The sequence below is a fragment of the Triticum dicoccoides genome, chromosome 3B, assembly GCF_002162155.2.
Source record: "Triticum dicoccoides isolate Atlit2015 ecotype Zavitan chromosome 3B, WEW_v2.0, whole genome shotgun sequence".
Classification (NCBI taxonomy): Eukaryota; Viridiplantae; Streptophyta; class Magnoliopsida; order Poales; family Poaceae; genus Triticum; species Triticum dicoccoides.
In genome coordinates, this window is record NC_041385.1 from 719,525,499 (window position 1) to 719,532,635 (window position 7,137).

Genomic DNA, 7,137 nt, shown 5'->3' on the forward strand with positions numbered 1-7,137 from the left:
AGTGGTAGTACGAAGCAAGTATGGGGGTTACTGGCACAAGACTCGATTTACGATCGACTCAGGAGGTTGTAATATTCCTTGCATGATTAGCATAACAATACATATATTTCAAACAACAGATAGAAACATCACGCGACATACCCCTCATGCCATACCGGACACGACCGTCTCGACAGAGGACTAGGGACAAGACCGCGTCTACCCAAGACAGAGGCCTTCCCGGCATTCCTTCCGGTATGCATGAAAGGCGTATGACAGTGATTTCCATCACAAATCATGTCAACTCCATTTGCATGAAATTCATTAATATGCACTTATGAATAGGATCACATCCTCACATAAAATGACATATGCTCGTGTCGGGGTGGTGTTGTCACCGAGTCAAACAACACATACAAAAATTACACCAGGGTTCAGAATGCTTGCCTTCAGGTCATGGGAAAGCAGGGTGCATTCCAAAACATCTTGAAATCTTCAAAAATCCTATTAAAAGAATATATTTGAATTAACACACAAAATCAAAACAGCACAAAAAGTTGTTTTGAAATTTTTTCAAATAAATCCTAAAATAAACTAGACAATATTTGAAAGAGGTAGGAGAAAGAATTAATTTATTTGGAGCTGTATTTAAAAAGATACATCCGGTCAAAGTTTGGTCAAAACTCTGTTATTTAAATAAAAACAGAAAAGAAAACGTTTCGAATAAATGCGTACACGTCGAAAGCGTAATCTGGTAATACGCTTCCACTAATCCAGCGTGGACTGCACCTCGGTCACTGATAGTGGGCCCGCCTGGCCTACTGATCAGGTTTGACTAGTCGACTTCCCTCCTCCTACTCCATCCGAGAGGGAGGGGCAGAACTCCGGCGACGCTCGCCGGCGAACGGCGGCACCGCTCGATAAACAGAGATCACCCGCGGGCTCAGGGGGTCGAGGCGGTCACTCTGGTGGTTGTTTTGTCCTCTGGGGTGGACGGAGCTGCCGACGGCGAGCTCCGTGGCGGACGGTGGTCGTCGAAAAAAGTGCGATTTCGCCCGTGGGGAGTCCCGATCAAGATTGAGTAGGGGGACAGACTCACGAGAGGGTGAGGGGGTTTCTGGTGGAGAGAGTGGAGAGGGGGAGGCCCTGGTGGCGCCGGAATGGCCGGGGCCGAGGCGGCGGCTGAGGTTGCCGGAGATGGGGAAGGAGGCCTCCCCGAGTTGATTGGCTGCCAATGGGGGTCCTAGAGAGACGGTTTGGGACTGCCTGCGTGCGGGGATGAGCTCGGGGCTCCTTATATAGGTGATGGAGGTCGGTTCCGAGGCGGCCGGCGATAAGGATGACGGCGAACCGCCATGCTGTAGCTTGGGCGACGTGGCGGCGACGAGCGCTAGGGGAGACGCTTGCGGATGAGCACGCACTGCTCCAGGAGGCAGGTGGCAAGCGCTGGCGGCTTGGGCGGTGCTGGCTAGCGCAGGAGCGGTCGGACGGCGATGGCGGCTAGCGGCTGGCCTGCCAGAGACGTGGCGAGAGCTGCGGGGCTGGTGGGTGCAGAAGGGGACACTGCGTGCTGGCTGTGGTCGGTCACGGACCGGATTGGGTGCGGGGTGGGATGCGGCAACTCGGGTGCACGTGCGTGCCAAATGCACGCTCTGGGCGCGCCCAGTGCATGCCCGGGACATGCTCGACGAAATGCCAGGGCAGCCTAGAGGGTTCCAAACCACAAGAGAGTTAGCAGAAAGGGGTTATAGGCTAGGGCAAATCCATGAGACATGCTGCATAGGTCAGGGGCTCAAGTTCACAATGTAAACTTGAAGTCATGCCAAATCTGGCTATGCACCCAGGGTGTTTGACAAAATGCCAAAGGCACCTAGGCAGTACTTGGGGTGGACAAATCTCCCAGAGTGGGGTCTCTTTAGGAGAAAGTGGGGGTGGTGAAGTTAGTTTGCAAAAAGGAGAAACTTGCTAGTGCATGTTTTGCAAAACTACACTTCTGGACGGGGAGTAAATGGCATCATTTCATGGACCAAAAGTGTTCCAAAGAGTGCATGCTCCTGGACTTAGGGGTTTTGCAGGGTTGACTATAAGCATGAGAAAGCACAAGGCCATTAGAGTAAGAAAGAAAAGGGTTGCAGTAGAAAACACAGGACTGGTCCAGAATGGAAAAGAGGTTGATACACTTAATTTTTCCAAAGAACAACACTAGGTTTCTGCATAAAGTTGGATGGCATGCTACCACTGACATCCCATAATTTAGGTGGAGGCTCTAGGGAAAAATTTAATTAGGCTATAGTGCAAAAGTGTCCACTGGACCAGATTTGAAAAACAGGTGTAGAACTCAAAATATGCAATGAAATAATTATATAATTGCACAAAAGTGATTTAGAGACATCACACGACATCTCCAAATTTTGGTTAGATTTTTAGATAAATTTATCAACTGGTTGCAGTACAAAAAGAGCTCCAAAATTTAAAGAAAGTCATTTTAATGAATAAAGCTCAGGGTGAAATAATTTAATAACTAAATCTACTGATTGAGGAAATGTTATACAGAGAGCATAGAAGCCCAATATATTTTGGAAAGCTCCACTTGGGAAAAAGATAAAACTCCTTAACAATAAAAGAAGAGTTTTGACATCAACCGAAAAAAATCCAGAATGCATAATTTTAAAACTCCTGGCAAAATTTTAATATCAAAATCTTGGTTAAATTTTTGGGGTGTTACAGCCATGGTCGGCACTACTCCTTCTGTGGCCCTGTTTCGCCATTTCTTCTTGCTTCGGTTGGTCGACGCTCGCCAATGCTCAGGATGCATGATTTTTGAAGCCGTGGCTGCAATCGCCAGCTCGGGGATCGACTTGGAGCTCTCGCCAGATGCGAAGGGGTTTCAAAAGCAGTGGCTGCTCATGGATGCCGGCACGTACATCCCCCTGGTCCTTACTCCTGGGGTGCCGGCTTCGCCTAGCTCTGGTTGGGGCCACGAGAAGCTCTCCGACTAGTGCCTTGCTTTCATCTGGAAGAGGTTGGCGAGGTTGCAAGAGCTGGAGATGACGCCGCCGATGGTGGTGAAGGAATTCGTCAGGCAGCGCGTTACTCCCCTTCAGCGCCATTCCTGCCCAATGTGGGACCTTGCGGGCGGCGATGATCCCATGAGGCTGCAGAGGCCGTCAATGGCTGCTGGGACCTTGAGCATGGTACTCAAACTCCTGACAGGCGACCCCGAGCCTGCTGACCTTCCGGGGGGTGACTGCCTCCTCTATCGGTGCTCGAACAAGGCGGCCTTCACGGGGCCGATGCCCCTATTCCATGAGTGGGGGTTGCTTCCAGAGGGCCTTGAGGGGCCTCGTGAGAACCACGTCTTCGTGGCTCCCCTTCTATTCGATCGTGACACGTCCGCCCCATGTGTGGAAACATGGGGGCACTCGCCTCCAGCAGTTATTGAGGGCTCCTCCGGAGGCCTGGTGCCGATGGTGGCCCAGGAGCTCGAGGCTCCTGAGGCCCAGAAGGAGGGATCGTGGAGCCAATGTCACCCCATGCCTTGGGGGCCATGGTTCTTGAAGCTCGGGGCGATGGCTTCGAGGTGTCTATCGGCGGCGAGGCGACCACTGACTGCTCCGGAGTCGCTAACCAGATGACCCTGCCAGGCGCCCCTGCTCCTGGGGCCTTTGCCCCGGATGCCCCGCCGAGCGCTCCTCCTCCCGAGGATCGCCCGCTGGGGTCTGGTCGGCCCCGCCTGAGCCATGAATAGCTCCTGAAGAGGAAGAGACCTCCGTGTCGCAGCGATGGCACCCGCCGGCCGCTGAAGCTGAGGAGATACGTGGCTGTCGATGAGTAAGTACCTTTTCCCTTGATTCCATGCGTGCCGCGCTTTTCTTCTGACCAGGGCCTTGTAGGGCTCCCATGAAGGAGAAACCTCGAGAGGCGGGCGCCTCCAAGGATCCCGGCTTGACGCCAGCACACAACCCCTGGTGCCCTGGTGCTGCGCAGGGCATGGGGCCGACTCCAGCTACCACGACGCAAGGGGGGCCCGGACCCGAGCTTCCTGCTCCCTCTTTCCGTGGCTCAGCCTGTGAGACGGGGGACGCACCGGCGATCCTTCCTCTTGTCATTGCTGGCAGGGATGCCCCTTGGGCGGCCTTCGTCTTCAGGTTGCGGGGCTACACCGGCCGGCGGCAGGTGGGTGCCCAGCGCCTCGCCGGCAGCCTCCGAGGCCGAAGACGGCCTTGGTGATGCGCTTGTGCTTGCTCGTGGGTGCAGTGACATGCTCTTTAAGCTCTTCGGTGAGGCGATGCGTGTGATGATCCAGCTTGGCGGGGATTTCGCCAATGTCGACACCAGGCTTGAGGCTGAAGGCCGCCGCCTGGCACATCAGTGGCAGCAGCTAAAGGTTGCCATTAACCTCGGGAGACTTCAGCGCGACGAGGCTGATGCGCTTGTGGTGGCCTCGCTTGCGACTTCCCACGAGGCTTGCGCCGACTCCATGGAGGAGACCGAGGCTGCTAACCACCGTCCCGAGGCGGCCGAGAAGCGGGGGCGGGAGCTTCTATCTTCAAATGTGGCCCTTGAGCGAGAAGTCGAGGAGCGCCGCGTCCTTCTGGCCTCCTCACCAGATTAGGCGGCTTTTGCCGAGGCGGAGCTCCTTAGGCGCCACGAAGACTAAACATTGGAGACTGTGGAGCATAGCATGGCGTTGGAGAGGCTGGAGGTGAGGGAGCACCAGGCTGCCATGGCTGAGGATGTCGTCGCCGCCCGAGAAGCCCAGGTCCAGCTGGAGGTGGAGGAGAGGGTGGAGAAGGCGCGTGCTGACTTGGCTGAGGGGCACCGCCTCGATCTGGAGCTACTCAAGGTTGAGCTTGAAGGTAGGACCTCCGCCCTGAAGGCGAAGTTGCAATCTGCGGAGCAGCGTGAGAGTGCTTCTCAAGAAGCCCTGATTTCTTCCGAATCTGCCTTGGCATCTGACCGCGCCGAACTGTCTTCACTTCAACAACAGATCAAGGATACCGCGCCCCTGGTGGAGAGGACCACGAACAAAGCGAATCATCGCCGGACGCTGCAGCGCGAACATGCCTTAATGCTCCAGGGTCTCAGACTCAGAGCCAACTCTGCCATGGGCACCATTTGTGACGAGAGCGCTCCTCTCCCGTGTGAGAATGATTACGCCAACCACCTCAACTTCTTCACCGACATCGTGACCCGCCTGGAGGCTCGGGCCGCGAGGATTCGCGATCTTGTAGCAGAGAGGAGCTGGAGTCTTCTTGGGCATGCATTCTCACGTGTCTTCAGCCATCTCCTCAACCACGATCCTCACTTCGACTTTGATGCTGTGTTAGCCCCTGTGCCCTTGGTTATTCAGGACAACCTGGCCGGGTGGGTGGACGACCATGTGGATGCCCTGGTAGAGGAATTTGCTCCGGAGGACGACATGGTCGTGACTGTGGCCAAAGAAGACGGTGCGGGTAGCGATGATGAGAAGGACGGCCGCCACGACGCAAGCAGCACAGACGAAGGTGATGAGGAAGGCGCACCCTACTAGGCCTGTGTTTCTTTTTCGCTTTGACCTGTATGACAAAAACTTGAACGCATCCTGGTGAGAGCATTTTGAGAAGGGGGCCCCCTTATGATGTACGAAACTATGAAATGCTTTTGAAGTAGCGCCCAGAGCACGACCCTGCGGGGCTGTCGGCTTCCAAGCAGGGTAGTTGTTATGACTTATCTTTGGTTTCGCGGGTCTTGAGTGAGGCCTAGTGTCGCAGCGGCGCTTCTTCTCTTGAGGTGAGCCTGCCGCGGGCTCGCGAGGTTCCAAGCCTCCAAAGGGGCATGCTGGCCTATCCTAGAGTGCCCCACGAGGAACAGCTGCCAGATTGTAGCGAGGTGGGCGCGCGTGGCGGCCGCACCCTTGAGCCCCCGGGCGCGCACACCGTACACCGTGCACACCGTACCCAGCCCCCGCTTGCGGGGCGCTTGAGGGTAGGGCAACAGGCACGAGCTTTAGAAAGACGCAAGAACTAAAGGCAAGAGAGCCACACAAGACGAGAAAACTCCCCTCATTTTTATAAACACGTGTTTACCAAACTGCTTCAAGAAGGCGGCGAACAAGTACAAAAAGGAGGCAAAAGCAAATGGCCGCGTTTGGCGCCTAGCTAGTCTTCAAGTCCTCTAACCAGCGCAGACCTAAGTGCTTCCACTGGCTGGGCATAGTCATTGGGGACAGTGTCGACGACCAGCGTGGAGCATGGTGCTTCCACTAGGACGTGGGCGGGAGCCCCCGTGAGGCCCCAGGGCGGCGCTCAGGAGACTTCGGGGCGTGCACGGCCCGACTCATTAGTACGTGAGATTGTCACGAGCGGATACCTTCATCCGCCGGAGCCTTGCTTCAGGTCGCCCGATGAGGACCCAGCCATGCGCTGCCCCCGACCACCTTTGGGGAGACCGGAAACCAGGACAAGACCAAGGGGCAAGGGGGACGCTGGCGGCGTCCTCGGCAAACGTAGGCCCCCCGCCAGGGAGAAGGGCTCACCGGCGCCTTCCCCGGTTGGGAAACTACCTCCAGGCAGGGCCCTGCTCCGTGCAGCGCAAGGAAGGCCCTGCCGCTGGGCTTCCCCTATGTTGCTCTCAATGTCCTTCGCGCTCTTGCGGGGGATCTGCCGTCTTGAGAGTCTTGGTAGTAGCTGCGCCCTGGTTTACCTACGATCCATGGTCAGTGTAAGCGTGCCCCTGCGGCGTTAGCTGTACCCAGAGGTTGTCGTCGTTGGAGATGTTGGCAGGGCTCGGTGGTGGCTCGAAGGAGAGCTCAGCCTCGTGTATGTCCAACGCCAAGCCTGGCATGGGGGATCGGTTGGGGCTCTCTCCCAGTGCATGCCTTGAATCCATCGTGACGGGGATGTAGGCTTCCGGGCTGGCCACACCAGAAATGTCGCCCGGCTGCCTCACATTCCTGCCCCCTTTAGTCACCGTCTTGTCCTACTGGCCAGGGGTCGGTGCTGTAGCGCGGCCCCTGGTGATGTCGCCCAGAGCAGCTCCATGCCGAGGTGGCATGTTAGGAGGGGCTCGGGCTGCTCCGCGAAGCTTGCCAGCGTCGAGAGGCTCTTCGGGGGCCTTGGGAGGGGGCGCGCGGTTGTGTCGGGGGCGGGCGCGCGCCCCTACCATCGCCTGCGATAT